The 25210-nt window shown below is 36.6% G+C and overlaps 1 long non-coding RNA gene across 2 annotated transcripts in view; it reads right to left on the bottom strand.

Annotated features, from left to right (window-relative positions):
* LOC106505836 overlaps positions 7681 to 25210 on the bottom strand; it is a 131602-nt gene continuing 114072 nt past the window's right edge. The window contains exons 4-5 of one of the 2 annotated variants that reach the window (XR_001300636.2): positions 17586 to 17633; positions 15527 to 15970 (exon numbers count right to left, since the gene is read on the bottom strand). This is a non-coding gene — a long non-coding RNA (uncharacterized LOC106505836). Of the gene's footprint in view, positions 7822 to 15526; positions 15971 to 17585; positions 17634 to 25210 lie in introns of those variants that run through there. The other variant, XR_001300637.2, reaches the window with a different exon arrangement.

The raw sequence follows: 25210 nt of genomic DNA, 5'->3' as shown, positions 1-25210 counted from the left end.
TTAGCCCAGTTCCCTGCTCCAGAGAGCCTACCACAACCTCTCAGATTGTGTGTAGGTATCTTGGAAGGCCTTGCACTCACCTCAGTTACACTGCTCCATATGCATTTATCCAACAATTGGGTCTTTACCATGTAATGGGCTTTACCATTTGCTGGCTTCTTGAGACACTCCTGTGAACAAGGAAACGGGGTTCTGTCTCTGTTCCTCACATTGTGAATGTTGCTTTGTATCTATTTGTACTTCAGTTTTCTGAAGTGATCAGCAATTACTTTGAAGGCAACACTATGCCGTATTTACTACATAAGCAGCACCTCACCAAATGTTAACAAATATTTTCTAAATGAGTAATCAAAACTCCTTCAAATGTATGATTCTAAACATTTTTGAAACCAAAATGTCTGGACTTTGCCCTTCATTATGGCTTTGGTGCCAGTGGTTTAAATAAACCAACCAATAAAGAGAACAATGTTTGAACACATATAGAAAGAAAACAAAAAAAAAGCAATAATGGAAAATGAAGTGTGCACATTAATCTACATGCAATAAAAAATTCGAGAGGCTGTCTGTAACAGTAGCATTAGTGCCTCAAGTACCCAAAACCAATTGGTTTTTTTCAGTGCACACATCAGTCACCAAGACCAGCACTTCATTCACAGGGGCAATTTCAATACTTTTTTGAAACATATATGCTAATAAAATTTGCATTGAACTAAAAAGTTTACAGAATTTAAAGAGACATTCCCAATTGCACAAGTGTCTTTGTTTTCTTTTATTCATGTCTTAAAATTATTTAAAGGACTCTAACACTGACGTTTACATCATGACACAAACAAGGTTAGTTTATTCACTTTAATATCTCTCAGATTCAGGATTAAATAGTAAAGTTGAATTTTATTAAACATCTCTCATCAATCTCAGTGTTTCATTTCACATTTAAATAATTTCACCAATGGTAATTTGCAGCCACAAAGCATTTGCAATGTATTTCCCGCTGTGACCACTGGATGGCAGTGCTATATCATGCTATCAGCAGCATTTTGTTTGGTTTGATTATTTCTGCTTTTGTTTTCCTTAAGTGTAGAACAGCAGTTTTTTGAAAAGCCAAAAAATCAAGAGGACTTTTTAGAATAAAGTTAAACAATCAAAAATTTTTAAAAAGATAATTGAATATATTTAAATCTCCTCTACTTGAAATAACAAAAGGAAAAATTACCATATATTTTCTTTTTCAGTCCTAAATTTCCTCATAGTAGTCAAGAACACAATCTTTACAATTAGATAGATATGAGATTTAATTTTTTTTTCTTTAGAAACAACCAAGAATTTCTACCTCAGGCAAGTTTCTAAATCTCCTTAAATCTTTGTTTTTAAGTGTAAATACTTTTAGCACCTATGCCTGCCATGTATTAAGTAAGAGGATATTTGCAAAGAGTTTAGGCCACATAGTTCTCTATAAGTGCTAGCTCTAATAATAATATAGCATTTTTATAATTCATAGTAGTAAATCAACTATACTTTAATATAAATAAATAATATTTTATTATCAGATTCAGAGTCCTGGCAGGTTGGAACATTGAAAGAAAAAGTTTTCATTTTGAGCTTAAGGTGGGAGAAAGAAAAGTACAATGTCAAAAAAAAAAAAAAAAAAAAAGGTGACTAAAAGATTTTTGCAAGAGAAGCAGTGATATACAGTGAAGAATGAGCTCTCAAGACCTGAGCTGGAATACTGATTCTGCTGTTTACCATATATGACCATGTCTCTTTCTTTATTTGTAAATCAGAACTCAAAATATAATACTTTTAGGGCTGATATGAGATAAAACAAGCTAATGCACATAAACGCCTGGCAAATACTAAGTACTCAAGGTTACTATTTCTCTTATTTGTAGACTTTTATAAAAACCTACAAAAATTGCACACTAAATTTGTGAGCTCTCTCAGAGACCTATGGAATGTACAGATCTAGTAAACTCCCATATGTTTCTTTATATAAATGCCAATGTTACACTTTTCTCTAATTTAAAAATTTTTATCCAAACCTATAAATTGTCCTCAATCTTCAGCTGCTTTCTTTAAACTTCTATTCTCTGGGTAAGGTGTTAATGAGTATTGGGATGATGAGACAAGGCAGTCTAAGGGATCAGAAAAGACAGAGAAGATTAATCCACTAAATGGAAACACAGTCACTGCATGATCTATGTTTAAAAAGATTATAAGAAATGGACTCTTTCAAAGTGATGCCTAAGGATTTTTTTCTCTGGTGGTAAAAAGAATTAAATTATGGATGAAAAAAAGTGGGAAAACAAACAAATCATGTCAAGATGAGTTGATCAATGTTGTCTAAACAGGTGATGTGAGTCCTGGAAAAGAATACCAATAGCAGCAATGTGAAGAATGTTCTGTATGCCTACCCCTCAACACATAAATAAAGCTTCCATGGATTCTGTGTGTTCACTTAGAGGAAACTATATAGTATAGAATGCTATTACCACTTACATAAAGGAATCTATGCCCAAGAAAAAATAGATCCTAGAATATTTATTTTCAACATCATCAACTACATACTTATCGACCATATTTATCTTTGTTTAAAGGGAGTAGCATATTTCAAAGTGTTAGAAACTTTTATCGATTATATTGTCAAGCCAATTCTTTGTCTGAAAAGCTTTTTTTTTTTTTCTTTTCAGGGTCACATCTATGGCGCATGGAGGTTCTCAGGCTAGGGGTTGAATCAGAGCTGCACCTGCCAGCCTATACCACAACCACAGCAACAAAGGATCCAAGCCATGTCTGCAGGCTACACCACAGCTCATGGCCATGCTGGATCCTTAACCAAATGAGTGAAGCCAGGGATCAAACCCTCATCCTCATGAATACTAGTCAGGTTCATTTCTGCTGAGCTACATTGGGAACTCATGTTTGGAAAGCTTTTGATTTCTCTGTCAAATCTGAGTGAGAGCCTTGCTGAGGAGTATTCTTTTTTTTTTTTTTTTTTTTTTTCTTTTTAGGACTGCACCTGTGGCATATGGAAGTTCCCAGGCTAGGGGTTGAATTGGAGCTGCAGCTGCCTACCTATGCCATAGTCACAGCAACACCATATCCGAACCACATCTGTGACCTACACTGCAGCTTGAAGCAATGCTGGATCCTTAACCCACTGAGTAAGGCCAGGGATCAAACTTGTATCCTCATGAATACTAGTTGGATTCTTAACCAGCTGAGCCACAACATGAACTCCACATAGAGTATTCTTGGTTACAGGTTTTTCCCTTTCATCATTTTAAATACATCATGCCACTCTCTTCTGGCCTGTAGAGTTTCTGCTGGAAAGTCTGCTGATAACCTTATGGTGGTGGGGGATCCTCTGGTATGTTGTTTGTGGCTTTTCACTTGTTGCTTTTAATAATTTCTTCTTTGTCTTTAATTTTTGTCAGTTTGATTAATATGTGTCTTGATGTGTTCCTCTTTGGATTTTTCTGGTGTGGAACACTGTGTTTCCTGAACTTGAATGAATGTTTCTGTTCCCACGTTAAGGAATTTTTTGGCTATAAGCTCTTCAACTATTTTCTCAGGCCCTTTTTCTCTCTCAAACCAATTATTTTACCAAAAAAGAGACTGCACTATTGAGAGATGCCAAAAAAGAGACTGAAGTCTTGAGAGATGAGTTGTTCCTGACTGTTCCTTAGTAGCAAAACTCCTCTAATTCCTAACCCAGTATTTCTCCCATTTTTGTAATCTGTCTCAGGAAAAATTAGATTCCATCTTATTTATTTATTTAACTGATTGGGATGCTTTTCTTTATAGAGCAGATCATTAAATGAGTTGGTGATGGTAAAAGCAAGCAGACCATCAAATGAAAATCCTATTTTATGAATTTCAATTCGAAAGCTATTTCACTGGACAGTTTTAGAGACTAAGAGAGGTTCCTTGTCCTTTTATTTTTTATTAATTCAGAAACAAGGATGTAAAACCCCTGAAAACCTCCAGAAGCCTATTTTAGCATCTGCTGATCTTGAAAACCAAACTGTGTGAATAATGGAATAACAGCCCAATCTAGGGGATAAAACTGCATAGAAAGCCAAACACTTAACTGAATTGGTTGTCCTTTCGATGTCTCCTTTTCATTCCCAGGGTGGTAGAAAGGTGTTGTGATGGCTCCATTACTTGCTCACTCCTGCTGGCCAAAGAGGCCAGGGCTTCTCATTAATTTAATGGGAAGCCACTAATCCCTTACCATTCGTGCCATGAAATGCACCATGGGCAGCACTATCTGTCATCCCAATTTATTATTGTCGGAGAGCTAAAGTGCTGCTGGACTTGGAAACATCCGAAGGAATCCACTCTCTTTTGGTAAACTTTGGATATTGGTATTTCAATATAGGAATGGCACATTTTAAGTGCCAAATAATAAACAAAAACATGTTAATGAGTTTTTTAAAAATAATTGCATTCTTTTTTAAAAAAAGGATTTGCAGAGAACATAATCCAAATGACATTAGAATGCTTTCTTTTTTTATTTTTTAAGGCTGTGGGCAACATCCCTAGTTTGCCATTTACTGATTAAATGCTAATTTAAAGGAAACATAAAATATGCTTATTCTCTTAGAAATTCCATTAGAAATCAACCCAAAATTTCCTATGGAACTAGATAGTTAACCTCATTTAAAGATGAGGAATGTGAGGCTTGGGCACAGGTTGCAGGGCTACTTAGAATCGGGGTGGAGGGAACTCACATTCTATCACTCCTTTGCTGGCACTGAGCTTTTCACTATGCCAAGTTGTTCTTGTTTGGACCTGCTTTGAGGTTGGTCCATCTGGAAGAGTGAAAGAAAGAGGAAAATTTCTCTTATACTGTAAAGTTTTTGTTGAGGATGGGAATGGGTGGATGGAGAATACCTAATTCAAACCTGTTTTATAAAGAGGATGCCATTTGAAGTAGGTCTGGCGCAGTGGAAAGATCATGAGTTCTGATAAGGCTTCCAGTATGCAACTCTAGATTTGCTTGATGGTAAAGTCGGGCTATCTCTTAATCTCTTCACTCTTGAATTTCCTCAAGTACAGATAGAAATGAAAACATAAGCCTCAGAATTCTGGGAGTTCCCGTCGTGGTGCAGTGGTTAACGAATCCGACTAGGAACCATGAGGTTGCAGGTTCGATCCCTGGCCTTGCTCAGTGGGTCAACGATCCGGCGTTGCCCTGAGCTGTGGTGTAGGTTGCAGACGCGGCTCGGATCCCACGTTGCTGTGACTCTGGCATAGGCTGGTGGCTACAGCTCCGATTAGACCCCTAGCCTGGGAATCTCCCATATGCCGCAGGAGCGGCCCAAGAAATGGCAAAAAGACAAAAAAAAAAAAAAAAAAAAAAAAAATAGAATTCTTTTTTTTTTTCTTTTTCTTTATATGACCATCCCTGTGGCATATGTGTGGAAAGTAGCATGTCTTTTCTATCAAAGGAAATTTTGGTTACTCCATTTTGCTCCTGTTTGCCTTCCTGCAGCCCCCACCCCTCCCCTTACCCTCTTCTCCCAATAACAATTTGTTTCAAATTAGCCAACTGGGAAGAATGTGCACCCTGACCTGACCAATGGGAAGGGGACAGGTAAATCACCTGTGTTAGGGATAAATAGGTGAGGGTCCTTTGTTCAGCGTGCACATTTTGGGAGTACCTGTGCCATTCTGCAGAAGTAAAGAGCCTTGTCGAGATCTTCCCGTGTTCATGTGTCTCATTTTTTGACACTGAGGATCCGAGCCATGTGTCCCCAACATACGGAAGTTCCTAGGCTAAGGCTTCAATCAGAGCTATAGCTGCAAGACTATGCCATAGCCACAGCAATGTGGATTCCAAGCAGCATCTGTGACCTACACTGCAGCTTGAGGCAATGCTGGAATCTTAACCCACTGAGAGAGGCCAGGGATTGAATTTGCATCCTCATGGACACTTAACCCCCTGAGCCACAATGGCAACTCCACAGAATGGTTGTTTAAGGGCTAAATTGGATAGAACGTGTAAAGCATCTAGCAGAATGATTCACTTGTATTTAGAGTTTAATAAACATTAAAATGAATTTACCAGGCTTCTAAGGCAATTAACCGTTTAAACTTAAAATCTGAGATTAAAGCCAGGCATGTCATAAGCAAGAAGTGAAGAAAGCTCTGAGTCTGATATGTTCTAAATTTGGCAAGTGAACCACAGAACTTTAAAAATACTAGGAGCGTGCCAATGTTCTCACTATGTTTATCCAGGAAATAATGTGCCTCTTGTTAAAAAATAAGTTAACAAATCATAAATCCATCCATCTAAGACTGTCTTTCCTAAACACTCAATCTAACTTTGGCACATCTCAATCTTAGCAGACAATAAGAATGCAATAGAAACAACTGAGGAGGCATCAAAAAAAGCCTTCTGAAAGCAATGCATTGTAACTGACAAAAGTTATCTCATTGTGTCTTTCTTCTTTTTGTGCTGCAGCTGGATGCAAGACAACTCTCCTTTGTCCTGTGATTGGGTTTTCTGCATATCATTGATCCAAGGCAAATAGCATCCAGAGGAGAGAGTGCTTTCCTAGGCTTTCGTCCTTTCATGTTACCAGTAAAATACATCAAATGAACAATTTTGAGACCTGATTGTTATTCTTCCCACAGTTTTGCCATGTGGATGGGCTTTGAGAGAACAAGGGCTCCGTGGGTCCTAAGAGAATGAATAACAATATGTTCTCAATTAAATGAAGGCCATCCTGCCTGCCCAATATTCATGAAGTTCTTGAGAAATATCACCGAATAAGATGTAGGTGTCCTCTGGGAGCTCACAACTTAGTGCTTGTTTATTAAACTCCTACAACAATTTACAGAGCTGATGTTTTGGGCAAGAAAATGAAAGAGAATCTACAAACTGGTGTTTGTAAAGAAGCAGGTTTCCTACTTTTAAAGAGGAATTCCATACACAAATGTTTGCTGCAAGGCAATCAACAGAAGCTTATGGGAGGAGAAAGAAGTATTCGCTTTGTGTGTGTGTGTGTGTATGTGTTTGATTATACATGTTTCCTTTTTTTTTTTTTTTTTTTTTTGCTTTTTAGGGCCACTCCTGTAGCATGCAGAAGTTCCCAGGCTAGGGGTTGAATCGGAGCTACAGTTGCCAGCTGACACTGCAGCCATAGCAAAGCTGGATCTGAGCCACATCTACAATCTACACCACAGTTCATGGCAATGCTGGATCCTTAACCTACTGAGCGAGGCCAGGGATCAAACCTGCATCCTCATGGATCCTAGTCAGGTTTGTTAACTGCTGAGCCATGAAGGGAACTCCCTATACATGTCCATGTTTACAGGAGTTTATTTTAGCTTAAGAATGTCCAGATTGACTTTTTTCCTCTTTGATCATTTATTTCCTCAACTCAAAATCTAGATGGATAGACCATTTAAAGTTTTGAGTAGAAAGGTTTCGATGGGGCTCAGCACACACTATCCCAAAATAGGGCACCTGGGAAGAGTGAATATTTTAAGCTGAAGGAGTCTGAGAAAACCAGAGAAGTGGGAAGTTCATCTCACCTCCCCTAACCCATCATATTCCTCTAGACTATCTACTCTTCTTAAAACCCAGCATAAAATACTCAGGTCTGTTTCTTTGAGTCTTGTCATTATGAAGGAGCCTATGTTTTGTGAAACTTAAATATATCTGTATGCTTTTTTCCTGTTAATTTTTTTCAGTTTAATTTTCAAACCAAGCCAGGGACTCTGAGAGGGTGGAGGAAAACTTTCTTCTTCCCGAGTTTCTCAGGTGGTGAACTGTCTTCCTGGAGTGGCTCTCTTCTGGTTTGGAGATGTCTACAAAGAGAAATTTCCTTTATAAATGTTCATTTCTTTTAAGAAGGGGGAAATTCATACTTTATTTATTTATTTTTTTGAAAGTTAGGGGGAGGTAAAGAGCTTTCTCTGTGTCTGCTGGTTCTCAATTGCCTTTGCTTTATTTAATTTATTTTATTTTTTTATTGTGACTTTTTTCATTATAGTTTATTTACAATGTTGTGCCAATTTCTGCTATAGAGCATAGTGACCCAGTCATACATATATACATACATTCCTTTTCCCATACTATTCTCCGTCATGTTCTATCCCAAGAGATTGGATATAGTTCCTTGTGCTATACAGTAGAATCTCTAAATATTCTGAATGTAATAGTTTGCATCTACCAACCCCAAACTCCCCTCAATTATCTTTAGTTCTAAATAATCTATATACCAAAGAGGTATATCTTGAGATGATATATTCTGATATTCTTCACTTTGAAGAAACTTTAGCATTTAGTTAGGTGGAAAAGAATATCAAAGAATTTCTAAGCAGAGATAACATCATAAGCAAAAAAGAAAAGTTTGAAAGAATATAGGTCATTTGGAGGAATGACTTTTTAACAGTGTGGGATACTTTAAACAAATGAAGCCACATGTTTCTCCTCAAAAGGACAAGAATGGGGTGCAGGCCACACACGTTACAAAGATGATAATATGTTTGCATGAAGGAGATTTAATACCCCTTGATGTTTAAAAGGAAATTACAGATGAAAAATTTGCTATTACTTAAAAAGGTCAGAAATATTTAGGTGAAAAACAAATGGTTGGAAAATGTGGTATCATTGTAAAATTTGCAGTGGTGTCAAAACAGCAGTTGGTAAATGTCCCTTGTGTTTAAATGGTTTCATCAGAAGCCCGTCTTCAAAAGGTCTTGTATTTTCTGAGATGGCTAGGGTTTGGTGTGGCAGGCAAGAAGGGGTAAACAAGTGAGATTAGAAAGTCAGGTTGGGGTCACAGGCTTTGAAGGCAATTCTCAGAAGCTCTAAGTTTCTCCTATTGGCGGATGAATGGCATGATCGATCAGTGTTCTAGAAAGATCATTGATGATGAGGTTTGGATTGGACTGAAGAGAAGAGTGGTAGCCTGGACTTAGATTGTAGTTTATAGAAGCCCCTGCAAAGAGCAGTGAAGGACTGAGTAGCAGTCATAGTAGGGTTAGAACAGAGTTGAGCGGTGGGTCCTGAATAATTGCAGAATTAGGGCTTCCAGGTTGGGACATGGATGTTGGGACATGGATTTTGAGTCAATGAGAGAGTCAAAAGGATTGATTTTTTCCTTTTTTATAGCCCCACCTGTGGCATATGGAAGTTCCCAGGCTAGGGGTCGAATTGGAATGGTGGCTTTGGCCCATGCCAAGACCAGAGTAACACTGGATCTCGGCTGCATCTGCTACTTATGCCACAGCTTGTAGCAATGCCAGATTCTTAACTACTGAGTGAGACCAGGGATAAAACCTGCATCCTCAGAAAGACAGCACTGGGTCCTTAACCCACTGAGCCACAATGGGAACTCCCGAAATAATTTTCTGTCTCTGGGTACCAGCAGCAATAAAGATAGAGGTAATGTGCTAATAGTTTCTTCCAATAAGCAATAACTCCTGAAATGCTTCTGAGAATGGTTCCCAATATAGTGCATGAAAATAGGAAAAAACATTAAAGTCTAATTAATACTCACTTAAAGTCTCCAGGCCTGGAGTTCCTGTTGTGGTGCAGTGGAAATATTCCGAATAGTGACCATGAAGTTGCAGGTTCGGTCCCTGGCTTTGCTCAGTGGATTAGGGATCCAGTGTTGCTGTGGGCTGTGGTGTGGGTCACAGATGAGGCTTGGATCCTGCATTGCTGTGGCTGTGGCATAGGCCGTCGGCTGTAGCTCTGATTTGACTCCTAGCCTGGGAAACTCCATGTGCCGTGGTTGTGGCCCTAAAAGGCAAAAAATGCAAAATAAATAAATAAATAGATAAAGTCTATAAGGCTGCAAAGCAGAGGGAAGAAAGTAATGGGGAATAAAAAAACAGCACAATTTGACTGAAATGATAGATTATGTGAATGTCTTGATCTTGATTTCATTTTAACAGCGATTTGAGAATATGAGGAAAATTTATTAAGAGGAATACAGTAAGATCCTCTGACACAATTGTATGGGACAAAATTTTAGATGTATTAGGGCAACAGAAGGTAAGTATCAGCATCCAAAGGGTGAAAGGTTTGAAGTTTACTTCTGCTTTGACCTTAGAATTACCTCTCAAAACTGATGCTAGTTTCTGTTATTTTTACTTTTTAACTTCTGTTTTGAAATTGTTTTTAATATTAATGACATACCATAAATCTAGTGATTATTTTTCTTTGACTACATTCTTTATTAGAAATTGTTGATTGCTTGGAAGCTGAATGTTTTCAAATAAAAATTTGTTCTCCGAATTTTAATGGGAATTAATTTTGAAAGTTTCAGTATAAACCATTGCTATCTGGTAGCATTTATAGAACCTGTCATAAGTGGGTGTTTAACATATGGGTGTCGACCTGGTCAGCAATAGTAGTATATGCTAGTATCTAGGTGTGGGGAGGACAAGAATAATAGCGCTGTAGGAGAGGCAAAATTTATCTATACTCTTGTAATCCGAAGGGTGTTTTTTTTTTTTTTTTTTTTTTGCTTGTTTTTGTTTTTTTGTTTTTGGCTGGCATGAGAAGTAAATTGACACAAGATAGACCAAAAAAGAAATTGTATAAATTGATTTAAATCAAGTTTTATGTTACATAGGAGCCTTCGTAAGACATGAAAACATACAAAAAATGAATTTTTGCTACTTGCTTTCTATACTAGGTTGACCAAAGAAAGGCTATAGTGGAAAATTGACTGAACTCCTTGGGGAAGCTAAAGGAAGAGAAGTATTTTAAAGTCTATTTGTACAGAAATTCACCAGGGTTCAATATCTGATCCTTGATAAGAATGTTACTTTCTTTCTGGAGGATGTCTTTCACATGAGAATTTCATCTGCTTTGTCTTAAAAGTCAGAGACTTATTCTGGTATTTGCTGTTTTTCAAGTGTCTAGTTCAAAACAATTAATGTGACAGAGCAGCACATTTTGGTGTGTCATATTCTGAACACTTTAGTGCCTTGGCTCTGCCTCAGTTTGTTTAAGGTGCTCCACCCGCTATCATCAGTTGAGGACATAAAGGAATTTATATTGTAATAGAGGATTTTTCATGGATTCAGCAGACTGCAATGTGGAAGAGAAATGTGTGTGTGTGTGGGGGGGGGTGTCCCTGAACAACAGTGGCTTTCTCCAATCCCAAACCACAATCTCCAGGGAATCCTGTAGGTCTCTGGAATGAAATTAGTTCTGAGGATGCTTGTAGCACAGCACTGGTATGAATGTTTTCATTTCGAACTGTGCAAATCTGAGCCACTATAAGTAAGTGCTGTCCTTACAACCTTCTTGTTGGATCACTGAGATTGTCCACAAATGTTTATTAAATTCCAACATGTAAAATACCATGCTAGAAATACACTGGATTAAAAAAAAAAAAGGAGGAGTTCCCATCATGGCTCAGTGGCAATGAACCTGACTAGTATCTATCAGGATGCAGGTTCGATTCCTGGCCTCGCTCAGTGGGTTAAGGATCTGGCATTGCCATGAACTGTGGTGTAGGTCACAGACATGGCTTGGATCCCACATTGCTGTGGTTGTATTGTAGACTTGCAGCTATGACTCCAGTTCAACCCCTAGCCTGCGTACTTCCATGTGCCCCATGTGCAACCCTAAGAAGAGAAAAAAAAAAAAAGAAAAAAGAAAAAAAAGAAAAGAAAAAAAAAGGGAACTAGCCCTAGTTCCTGCCTGAAGACAGCTTTTAAACTAATGAGGGAGAGGACAGGGAAAGAGCTTAGAATCAAAGCTTTATTTATTTATTTAAAGTATACTCAATTTATTTATTTTATTAAAGTATAATTTTTTATTAAAGTATAGTTGATTTATTAAAGTAATGTTCTGACAACACTGTACAGAAAAGTGACCCAGTCATACATATGCGTGTGTGTGTGCATGTGTATATATACATATATATATATTTATTTATTCCCTTTATTATATTATCTTCCAAAAGGGTCTATCCCAAAAGACTGGATATAGTTCCCTGTGCTTTGTAGTAGAATCTCATTGCTTATGCATTTTTTTTTTTGTCTTTTTTTGCTATTTCTTGGGCCACTCCCGCGGCATATGGAGGTTCCCAGGCTAGAGGTCCAATCGGAGCTGCAGTCACCGGCCTACGCCAGAGCCACAGCAACACAGGATCTGAGCCGCGTCTGCAACCTACATCACAGCTCACGGCAACGCCGGATCGTTAACCCACTGAGCAAGGGCAGGGACCAAACCCGCAACCTCATGGTTCCTAGTCGGATTCGTTAACCACTGCGCCACGACGGGAACTCCTGCTTATGCATTCTAAATGTAATAATGTGGAGAAAAGCAAACCCATGTACACTATTGCTGTGAATGTAAATTGGTACAACCATTATGGAAAACAGTATGGAGACTCCTCAGAAAACTAAATATAGAACTACCATATGATCCTGCAATCCCTTTCCTGTGCATCTAATCCAGACAAAACTACAATTCAAAAAGATACATGCTTCCCTATGTTCATTGCAGCCCTAGTCGCAATAGCCAAGACATGGAAGGAAACTAAATGTCCATCAACAGAGGAATGGATAAAGAAGATGTATATATATACAATGGAATATTACTCAACCATAAAAAAGAATAAAATCATGCAATTTGTAGCAATATGGATGGACATAGAAACTATCATACTAAGTGAAATTTGTCAGACAGTGGAAGAAAAATATCACATGGCATCTCTTACATATGGAGTCTAAAAAAAAGGATACACATGGACTTATTTGCAGAGCAGAAACAGACTCGCAGACTTTGAAAACAAACTTATGGTTACCAAAGGGAACAGGTGAGGATGGGAGGGATGGACTGGGGGTTTGGGATTGGCATATGCACAATGAGGTGTATGGAATGATTGGCCAATATGGACATGCTGTATAGCACAGAGAACTCTACCCAATATTCTGTAATAGTCTAAGTGGGAAAAGGATCTGAAAGAGAATGGATATGTATATATGTATAAATGAATCACTTTGTTGTACAGCAGAAATTTTCATAACTTTGTAAATCAAATGTACTTCAATAAAACTTGAAGAAAAAGACATGTAAACCTAAATGTCCACTGACATTAAGGAGATGTGGTTCTCATATACAATGGAATACTATTCAGCCATAGAAAAGAACAAAATAATGCCATTAATGCCATTTGCAGCAACATGGATGCAGTTAGAGATCCTCATACTAAATGAAGATGCAGAGTGTTAGAAGAGGATAGAGCAAATCCCCTCTGAGGATCAGGAAATGTGCCACGACTTTATTGGCCTTTTTTCTTTACCTTTTCATATTTATTTTTACTGAGGTGCACTTTACATACAGGTAGATTGGAAGAGTTTAAGTATCAGAGTTGAAGGCAATTTGGCAACTATGTGAATTACATAATGTAACCCATACACTTATAGAAAACTGCCGTTGCCCAGGAAATTCTTGTGTCAGGTCCAGGCAATCTTTGTACTTACTACCAGAAGAAACTTCTATTTCAATTTCGTCACCACAGCTGAATTTTGTCTAGTCTTCTAGTTCATCTGAATGGAAATATATAGCCAATATTCTTCTCTGTCCTCTTTTGCTCATCAGAATGTTCTTGAGGTTCATTCACATTGCTGTGTACATCAGCAGTCTATTTTTTATTCCTATTTATCTCATTTTATTAATGTATCATAATTTTTGCTTATCTATTACCTTGTTTATAGACATTTGATGGTTTCTGATCTTTAGTTTGAATAGAGGTGCTAAAAGCTTTCTCATACAAATCCTTTTGTACAATATGCTTTTATTTATTAATTTTTATTATTAATTTTTAACAGCTTAGAAAATTAAGTGAGAATTCTATATTTATTAAATTACTTAATGAATTTTATTACATTTATAGGTGTACAACAATCATCACAACCAAATTTTACATCATGTCCATCCCAAACCCTCAGTACATCCCCCACCACCCCAACCTGTCTCATTTGGAAACATAAGTTTTTCAAAGTCTGTGAGTCAGCATCTGTTCTGCAAAGAAGTTCATTGTGTCCTTTTTTAAAATTCTACATGTAAGTGATAGCATTTGACTTTGGTGTCTCATTGTCTGACTGATTTCACTTAGCATGATAATTTCTAGGTCCATCCATGTTTCTGTGAATGCCATTATTTCTTTGCTTTTAATGGCTGAGTAGTATTCCATTGTGTATATGTACCACATCTTCTTTATCCACTCCTCTGTCGATGGACATTTAGGTTGTTTCCATGTCTTGGCTATTGCAAATAGTGCTGCCATGAACATTGGAGTACATGTGTATTTTTGAGTCATGTGTTTCTCTGGATAGATGCCCAGGAGTGGGATTGCTGTATCAAATGGTAATTCTATCTTTAGTTTTCTGAGGAATCTCCATACTGTTTTCCACAGTGTTTGTACCAATTTACCTTCCGAGCAACAGTGTACTAGGGTTCCTTTTTCTCCACACCCTCTCCAGCATTTACTGTTTGTAGACTTTTTGATGACGGCCATTCTGGCCAGTGTAAGGTGATACCCCACAGTGGTTTTGATTTGCAGTTCTCTATTAGTGAGTGATTTTAAACATTTTTTCATGTGTTTTTGGCCATCCGTATGTCTTCTTTGGACAACTGTCTGTTTAGATATTCTGCCCATTTTTTGATGGTGTTGTTTGTTTGTTTGTTTTAGTATTGAGCTATAGGAGGTGTTTATAAATTTTGGAGATTAATCCCTTGTCAGTAGCTTCATTTGAAAATATTTTCTCCCATTCTGCGAATTGTCTTTTCATTTTGTTTAGGGCTTACTTTGCTGTGCAGAAACTTTTAAGTTTAATTAAGTCCCATTTGTTTATTTTTTGTTTTTGTTTGTTTTTATTACTCTAGGGGATGGATCTGAGAGGATGTTGCTGTCGTTTATGTTGGAGAGTGTTTGACCTATGTTTTCCTCTAACAGTTTTATATTATCTGGTCTTATATCTAGGTCTTTAATCCATTTTGAGTTTATTTTTGTGTATGGTGTTAGGAAGGGTTCTAATTTCATTCTTTTACATGTGGCTGTTCAGTTTTCCCAGTACCACTTATTGAATGGGCTGTCTTTTCTCCATTGTATATTTTTGCCTCCTTTGTCATAGATTAGTTGAGTGTAGGTGCATGGAAGCACAAAAGACCCAGAATAGCCAAAGACATCCTGAAAAAGAAAAATGAAGCTGGAGGAGTCAGGCTCCCTGACTTCAGACTATACTAAAAAGCTATAGTCATCAAAAACTGTATGGTACTGGCACAAAGACAGAAATATTGATCAGTGGAACAATATGCCTTTAAATCTTTGGGGTAATACCTAGTGGAACAGTTGGGTCATAAATCAGACACATTAACTTTGTAAGAAAATGCCAAAAGTTTTTTAAGTTGGTTGTACCTTTTTTCCTGCCATCTGCAGACTATAAGGATTCTGGATGCTCTATATCATATCCTCAGCAACTTTTAGTTTTGTCAGTTTTATTAATTTTAAATATTCTAGTTTGTGAAATGCATTCTTTTACTGAAGTTTTAAGTTACAATTTTTCATATAATTATTGATTACTGAGGTATCTTCTTTTCAATGACTTTTGAGTTTTTAAAGGGATTGTTGACATCTGATATTCAGGGAATGTCCCATATATAGGGATAAACACTGACCAAAAAACAGAGCTTTTGTCCAGGTGAGTATGTTGGCCAGTATTACTGATCAAAATGGTCATTAGAAAGCATTTATGAATGTTTCTCTGAAGATTTTGTGTTACAAATTAATTTTTGGTGTGCACTTTGCCTTCTCTGTTTTTTTTTTTTTTTAGTTATTAGAAAAGTGACATATTTTTATGTTAACATACATAAAATATGGAAAATTCTTGCAGAAAATAAAAATGAACTGGAATTCTACTATATGGAGGTGACTAATGTTAATATTTTAGTTTATATTCTTCTGATCCTTCTCTCTCTCACCTGCCAGAAAGAACACAAAAATAGACACAGTACTTTTTATTGGATAAAATGTTTCATTTTTGATTGACACTATATAATACACTTTTTTGCTATAGATTTAAATATTCCTCTAATGTACAACTTAAAATGGCTGAATATATTTAATTGCATAAATATATGATAATTTATATCACAAATTTCAAAATCTTAGTCATTTTAGTTTCTTCCTATTTCTTACACATGTAGTATTTCAATAAACACTCTTGTGCCTAAATCTTCAAACATTTGTTGAAGAAACATCTTTTCTCTATTGGAATTGAAAGGTATCTTTTACTGTGTATTAAATTCCTGTAAATATTTGAGTATCTTTCTGGACTTTCCGTTGTTTCACTGTTCTGGCTGTTCTTCCTATACTTGTTCTACACTATTTTACTTATTTTTCTGTTATTTCTATTAATACCTAGCAGAACAATCCACATTTCATTCTCAAAAACTCTTGACCATTCTCTCTTATTTTGTTTTTCCAACCAATATCTTTAATAATTTTGATACCTATGGCACTAGCAAAATATTTATAAATGAGAGGAGAATGACATTTAAAAAATATGTAGTGAACCTTTTAAACATTAAGATGTTCCTATTCTTAGGTCACACTTGGCTTTATTGAAAATTACACTTGTATTTTACTTTCACCTTTGATATCAGCTTTTGAATTCTAATGTGTAGTTTGTAACATGTTTAGCCATCTAAGCTAGCTAAGAAGAGGGTTGGTTTTTTTGGGTTTTTTTTGGCTTTTTAGGGCCATGACTTTGGCATATGGAGTTTCCCAGGCTAGGGGTCGAATTGAAGCTGAAGCAGCCTACACCACAGCTACAGCAACACAAGATCTGAGCCGTATGTGCAACCTACACCACAGCTCACGGCAAGGCCAGATTCTTGACCTACTGTGCGAGGCCAAGGATCGAACCTGCATCCTCATAGATACTAGTCAGATTCATTTCTCCTATGCCACAAAGGGAATGCTAGGATTTTTTTTTTTTTTTAATAAATAACAGAAGCTAAATTTTATAAACTAAATATATTTCTGGTATCAAACTGATCATATAATTTTTCTTCCTTTACACAGTCTATGATAAATAACATTAATAGAGTCCAAGTTTGAATTACATCTTAGGCTCCTGGAATAATCATACTTGGCCATAAATGACATGTTTGTATTTTAAGGTAATTCTCAATGTTTTGCTAATACTTTGTAATTTTTACATCTACATTCTTAAATGAGACTTACCTATGATTTTTTTTGCTGTTATTAATTTTTAAGACCATGTTTCTACTACTTTAGAAAATAAATCTAAGAAATTTCCACCTTTAAATATTCTCTGTAACCATGCTGTTCAATACACACTGAGAAACTGAATATGGCTAATCTGAATTGCAATGCTCTGTAAGTAGAATTTATACGTCATATTTTAAAAATTTAGTCTGAAAAAAAGAATGCAAATATCTCATCTTTAGATTGATTACATGCTAGAATAATATTTCAAACATATTGGTTTTTATAAAAATATAATTATAACCAATATGGTATTATTATTTATTATTCTTAAATATAATTTGTTCAATTTTTACTACTTACATGTGGCTTTCATTATGTTTCTATTGTATGGCTCCTCTTTATAACATTCTAAATAGGAGATGAAAGATTTAGTTATTAGAAATATGGAAGGAATCATCTATTACAATAATTTAAAAAGGGTAGTACTGAAACCGAGCAGGGCCCTGTGGCGCTCCTGGTCATAAAAACTTTTCTGTGTCCCCCATTTCCTTGCCTGTAGGAAATAGGCCTCTTTTAGTCTCCATGAATTTCTCTGTGCTCCAAAGGGCAGATTCAAACAGTTGCTAACCAGGAAGGGAGAGGATGCAGCAACAAGGAACAGTCAAGAAACAATAGGGTTGTGTCCTGGTTCCTCCTCAAGTAATATAGATAGCAATATCTTTGAGGTCTTCTGTAGAACTAAAACCCCCACCTAATGAAAGATATTAACTATTTGATGAAGGCTTCTTCATTCCAGAATCACCAGTCCTGGGGCCACTAAACACCAGCTTTAAAGAAGAATACAAGCCTGCATCTACCCTGATCCTTATCTGAGGCCCTATTTTCCAATTCCAAACTATAAAACCACCTCCTGTTCTCTTGGAAAGGAGGGAAAAATCTTTAGGGGATTAGCCTGCTGTGACCTCCTTGGCCTGGCAAAGCAATGAAAGTTATTTTTTTTTCTCCTTTACCCAAAACTCTGTTTCCTCATTTCTATTCAGCACTGGACAGTCAGAGTTTCAGTTCAGCAACAGTACCAAGGCATGAGTAGAAAAATTAATGTAACAGCATTGAAAGTGCATAGTTTGGATGTTTCAGGATAATATTTTTTATGATAATTTTAAGGGGAATTCCTGTTGTAGCTCAGCAGGTTAAGAACCCAACTAGTATCTATGAGGATGTGGGTTCAATTCCTGGCCTTGCTCAGTGGGTTAAGGATCGAGCATTGCCATGAGCTATGGTGTAGGTCACAGATGTGGTTTGGATCTGGCATTGCTGTGGCGGTGGTGTAGGCCAGAGGTTACAGCTCTGATTCAACCCCTAGCCTGGGAACATCCATATGCTGCAGGTGTGGCCCTAAAAAGCCCAAGGAAAAAAAAAGAAAGAAACAGAATTTACCATATTCCCAGAACCTTCCCTTCTAGTCACAACCCTCTTACCAGGAATTAATAGCTTAATGCTTAATAGCATAGATTAAGTTTTCCTTTTTTGTACGTTATATAAATGGATTGTGTATGTTTCTGTCTTCTATGTCACATCATTGGCTCATTGTTATTTATGAGCTTCTGCTATATTGCCATGTGTAGTTATAATTCATTAATACTTGTTGTTGTACAATATTTCATTTTGTGAAGATATCACAATTAGTTTATCCATTCCGGACATTTGAGTCAGTTTTAATTATAGGGTGTCATAAATAGTGCTGCTATGAACACTCTAGCAGGTATGTTTTGGTGAAAAAATGGATGCATTTCTGTTGGGAATAAACCTGGAGTATACGTATTCAGCATTAGTAGATACTGGCAGTTTTCCAAACTAGTTGTACCAATTTCATTCTTACCAGCAATGGATGGAATATTTGGTTACTCCATATCCTTGCTAAATTTATTATTGATTGTTCTTTGTAATTTCAGCCATGCTGGTAAGTGTGCAGCAGTTTCTCATTATAGATTTAATTTGTACTTTTCTGTTGACTAACAAAGTTAGTATTTTTTCATAGTTTATTGGCCACTTAGGTATCTCATTTTGTGAAGTAACTGTTCAAATTTTCGTCTATTTCTTATTGATTTTTAAAAGTTTTTTTTCCTGCATATGAGGTTTTTGTTACATGTGTATTATGCCTATCTTCTTCCTTCTGTAGGTTTTATCACAATATTATCTTTTTAATGACTATAGCTCTTAATTTTAATATCATCTAGTTCATCAATTTTTTTCCTTTAAAAAGGTGTTTTTATTTCTTGTTTAAAAACCTTTGCTTATTCTAAAGCTGCAAAGGTGGTTTTGATTGTTGCATTCTAAATGTTTTATTGTTTTACTATGATTACATAGATTTAACATGTATATTTATTTATTTATTTATTTATTTATTTATTTATTTACTTATTTGGCTTTTTGACTTTTCTAGGGCCAATTCTCGTGGCATATGGAGGTTCCCAGGCTAGGGGTTCAATCGGAGGTACAGCTGCCGGCCTGCACCACAGCCGCAACAACACGGGATCTGAGTCGCTTCTGTGACCTACACCACAGCTCACGGTAACCCCGGATCCTTAACCCACTGAGCAAGGCCAGGGATTGAACCTGCAACCTCATGGTTCCTAGTTGGATTCATTAACCACTGCGCCACTAAGGGAATTGCAGATTTTATATATAGGCACATCATTCTAGAGAATATAAAAGGCACTTCAATTTCTTCTTTTACTTAGTGTTATTTAGGAAGGCGTTTTATTTTATTTATTTATTTTTTGGGTTGCACTCAATGCATATGGAAGTTCTCAGGTTAGGGGTTGAATCAGAGCTGTAGCTGGTGTAGCTGATGGCTTATGCCACAGCCACAGTGATGCCAGATCTGAGCTGTGTCTGGGACCTACACCACAGCTCATGGCAATGCCAGACTCCCAACCCACTGATTGAGGCCGGGGATTGAAGCTGCATCCTCATGGATACTAGTCATATTCTTTTCTGCTGTGCCTCTACAGGAACTCCAGGAAGGTAATGTAGGATTTTTGTGTGCATTAGTGTTGTTTATACAATTTCTACCTTTAATAACTTATTGAGTATTGTGTAGAATATTATCATTATTTTTGTAAATATCCCAAATATATTTGGAAAGGAGGAATATTCTCTACAAGTAAAGTGCCAAATTCTGTATGTATGTATTATATTTTTTATAGCAGTTAATAGTAATTGAGGACTTATGTTTGGGGTACTATTTTAAGTATTTTATATGTATGCATTTATTTAATTATCACATAGTTTTATCCTTCACTTTCTAATGAGAAAATTGAGGCAGAAAGATGGCAAGTATAGTGACCAAAATCCAGCTGGGTAAGTGGGGGAAACACATTTGGTAGCCAGGTGGTATTGCTCTTTAAGCAATGTCCTTAACCACTTTATACATATTTCTATACTATTGTATTATTATTTTCATATTTTCTATCTACTAAATTAACGTTGTGCATATGTCAATCATTTTCTATGCTAACCTCTTTTCTAAAATAACTAAAGACTGAGAAAAATGTAAATGTTTCTTACTGTGACTACATTTTATCAATTTTATGTTGTTCCATTAGATTTCGCTTTATTTTTTTTTTCGTAGTGCCTTGTTATATAGCAGGTAAAATATCATACCTTTTCCAAATTCATTATTGATTTTACCTGCAATGTTTGAGAGGACTAAAAAATTTAAGGTGTTTGGCACATGGTAACCGCTCCAAAAACACTTCCTTCTTAGGTTTTTGATTTTTATTTTTATCTCCATGAACTGTCACTTTTCATAATTTTTCTAGAAATCTACACAGGTAATATTTGCTGTATTTTCTTTTCTCTTGCAAATGTATCAGCTTGACTGGATATGGAATTCTTGGATAATAGAATGATTTTCTTAAGCCCAAAGACATTGATTTAAGAACCCCTGATTATCTATCTATCTATCTATCTATCTATCTATCTATCTATCTATCTATCTGTCTGTCTGTCTTTTTTATGACCATACCTATGGCACATGGAAGTTCCCAGGCCAGAGGTTGAATTGGAGCTATAGCTGCAGCCCACACCACAGCCTAAGCCACAGCCACAGCAACACTGGATCTGAGCCACATCTAAGACCTATGCTGCAGCTTGTGGCAATGCCAAAATAACCTACTGAGTGAAGCCAGGGATTGAACCCACATTTTCCTGAAGACAATGTCAGGTTGTTAGTATGCTGAGCCACAACATGAAGTCCAAGCCTCTGATATTTAGTACTGCAGAGAAGTTTGATGCCAACCTGAAAGTGCACATTTTCCTCTTGTAAATTACTTAACTATACCACCCCACCACATGAATGCTTGTAAAATTTTTTCTCTAGTCCTGAAATTTAAATATTTCACCAGGATATATCAGGTTTAAATGTGTTTTAATTAAATACGTCTTTTATATTTGGAATTACATGACTTTCCTTACCACAGATGAATTTTATTTTTTAATGCTTTTTCTTCTTTTTTTTGTATTTTCATGTATAATATTCTGTTGGTTTCAAGTGTACAATATAATGATTTGATATATGCATATATTGCAAAAGGACCACCACAGTAAGTCTAGTTAACATCTATTACCACACACAGTTTTAATTTTTTTTTTCTTGTGATGAGAACGTTTAAAATCTATTCTCTTGGCAACTTTCAAACATGAAATACAATATTATTCATTACAGTTGCCATGCTACTATACATTATAACCCCAGAATTTATGCGTTCTATAACTGGAAGTTTTAACTTTTGATCACCTTCACCCATCCTTTTTCTTCTTCTTTTTAAGATTTTTGCTGTTCCATCAGCTGAGTCTTTCCTTCTAGACTTATAAAACTTATTTTATTCTTTTCTTTTTATGGCTGCACCCGTGGCATATGGAACTTCCAGGGCCAGGGGTTGAATAGGAGCTGCAGCTGCAGCCTAAGCCACAGCCATGGCAATACCAGATCTCAGCCGCATCTGAGACCGATGCCAAAGCCTGTGGCAACGTTGGATTCTTAACACACTGAGTGAGGCCAGGGATCAAACTTGCATTCTCACAGAGACAATGTTGTGTCCTTAACTTGCTGAGACTCAACAGGAACTCCCATAAAACTTATTTTCGATTTCCTGGATTTGTCTTCTCAGTTTTTAAACTTTCCCAGCAACATTTTCCACTTTCTCTATAAGTTCTGAAAGAATTTGTCTAGCTTATTTTTCTAATTCACTGATTCTACTTTTATAGAATCTCATCTTGTGTTTTGAATTCCATTGCATTAGAAAATTTAATGGTCATATTTTTCTTTCTTTTTTTTTTTTTTTTTTTTTTTTTGCCATTTCTAGGGCCGCTCCCACAGCATATGGAGGTTCCCAGGCTAGGGGTCCAATCAGAGCTGTAGCCACTGGCCTATGCCAGAGCCACAACATCACGGGATCTGAGGTGCATCTGCAACCTATACCACAGGTCACGGCAATGCTGGATCTTCAACCCACTGAGCTAGGCCAGGGATTGAACCTGCAACCCCATGGTTCCCAGTTGGATCCATTAACCACTGAGCCACGATGGGAACTCCGGTCATATTTTTCATATCAAAGCAACTTTCCTTGTTCTCAGATTATACATTTTTTTTTATGGCTTCACAGACAAAATGTCCTTAATAGACAAAAATGTCCTCTTGAATCTTTTAGGAAATACATGTTAGCGACTTCCTATAGTTTTTCTTAGCTTTTACTAATAAAACCTTTTATTTTTGGCCCCACTCGTGAAATGTGGAAAGTCTGAGGCCAGGATCAAACCCAAGCCACAGCAGTGACAAGGCCGAATACTTAACTGGTAGTCCATCAGGGAGCACAATAACTTTATTAAAGCCATTTCTAAGGGGATATTTTTTTTCTGCCAGATTAGCTTAGTTTCCCTTAAAAAACAAAACAAAAAACTGCTGAATCTTTATAATTTTATCTTTTCTTATCCTACCAAATAAGCATGCTTGAGTGGAATAGAGAATGGAGAGTCAATTACCAGTCAAGTAATAAAGGAAATTGTCAACTTGTCCATATTTGGAGATTTATGTAATTTTTTTTTCAAAGGCTGTTTTGTTCTAAACCAAAAAGGGGGAAGATGGAGGAGAGGAGAGAGGAAAGAAGGAAGGAGAGAGAGAAAAAGGAAGGAAAGAAGGAAAGAGAAAGGAAGGTATGATTAGTCCTACTGTAATTTTACATTGCCAAATTATGGGGTCATTACCTCTGAGGAGCAGCGTGTGCATTAAAGCCAGGGGCAGCCACTCCAGGGAGTGCGGCCTCTACATCAAAGAGCGTCTATTCCCTCTTTGTTTGTGGGATAATGTTCCTATTCTTTAACTAGGAAGGCCTCTCTTTAGAGGCCTAGCTGTGGCACTGTCCCCATTCTACTTGCTCTGTAGTTCAAGTATAAACTGGGAGAAAATTTTGTAGTCATCTTACCCTTGCTAGCTCTAGATTTGCACCCTCCCCCAAACCTCCTACCATTGTCATAAGGATCATTTGCACTCCAGGCCCTATTTGTGCATCATGGGTTGGCCAGCAATTCTAGGATGGTCCCAATACGGCACTATATTCTGCAGAAATTTCTTGACTTTTCACATAATAGGTTGGCTTCCTTCCCTGATTTTCAGAACGAATTCAGATTTTCCACAATTTTTGAATTTCTTTATCCATTCCATTGGGGATTTGGGAGAATGGGAAGTTAAATGCAAGGATTCATACCAAAGTCTGTCTTTTAAATTGTAAGTCAGGGTAACTCATTTTCAAGTATTACATCACAAGCAACACTCTCTCCAATCAATGAGACATATTGACATAGCTCCTCATTTTTGTGATCCTAAACTCCAGTCTATAGACTAGCTGCATCTAAAATTCCTGGGGATTCTCAAGTCTCACCTCAGAGATTTTAAGAGTACATCTTAGTCTTTTTTTTTTTTCTTTTTATGAGAGCAAATGTAAATTAATTTATCTTTTAGAATTTCATGACAGTTGTTAAGATAACAGGAGACCTCCTGAAGTGTAGCAACAAGAAATTATTTCTCTAACTGTAGGGTGGTTGTAGTTACATCTGAATAGGGCACTATTTGAAAATGAGATCGTAATCTCCTACAAATTCTTTGCTGGAGTTCTTAGATCAGGAGAAGTAATTTCATCATGTGTTGGTGATTATTTGGGAAAATCCTATTGTGCCTTTTTAAGATGATAGTTGGAATTGATGGGGGGAAAATGAAGAGGAACAGCTGGAGGCTTTGCAAGTATGTTCATGCAGGATGGTCTATGCCAGGAGGGAGTGCATTTTATAAGAATTTAAAAATGAAAATAGTCTACTTCGTGAACACATTTTTATCAGTGTTATTTAGAAATTTTGATACTGGCTTTATTCTCCAGGATAACAAGCGCAGATACACCTATTACTAAAGATTTAGTTGACACTTTCTGGTTTTGTTTGGAGAAGCAAGAGCTGACTGTTTAGATTAATTCATAATCCAAGTCCACTGATATCAATTAGAAATGTTTATGCTTAGAAGGCCATAGGCAAATACAAGAACTCATTTAAAAACTTTTTTTAACCTAGGAACTCTGCCTTTGGGCATTTAAGCATCTGGTTCCCTTCTCTTGCCAGCCAAAACTAACAGCCAGAGGCCCTTAAGAAGAGGGATTAGAGTAAACTCCTGATAAATCCCATTCATTTTGAGCTCTGTACAAAGAACAGAAGGACACTTGTTGTCCATCTGTCTTTGTATGAAATGGGAGACTTTGGTGCTTGCACTGCCATGCAATGGAGAGTTTCGAGTCGCTCTTGCAGTGTATTTTTATTCAAACCACATCCCATGATACAGATATAGACAACTCTGTGCTCTGAAATCACCAAAACAGAATTGCTTAAGGCCTCTATATAATTCCGGGGCTAACTAAACAGTAACACCCACATCTCAATGG

Source organism: Sus scrofa, chromosome 13 (assembly GCF_000003025.6).
Source record: "Sus scrofa isolate TJ Tabasco breed Duroc chromosome 13, Sscrofa11.1, whole genome shotgun sequence".
In the NCBI taxonomy this organism is placed as follows: domain Eukaryota; kingdom Metazoa; phylum Chordata; class Mammalia; order Artiodactyla; family Suidae; genus Sus; species Sus scrofa.
Note: the sequence above shows the minus strand (reverse complement) of the source record. Positions and strands in the feature narration are given on the sequence as shown.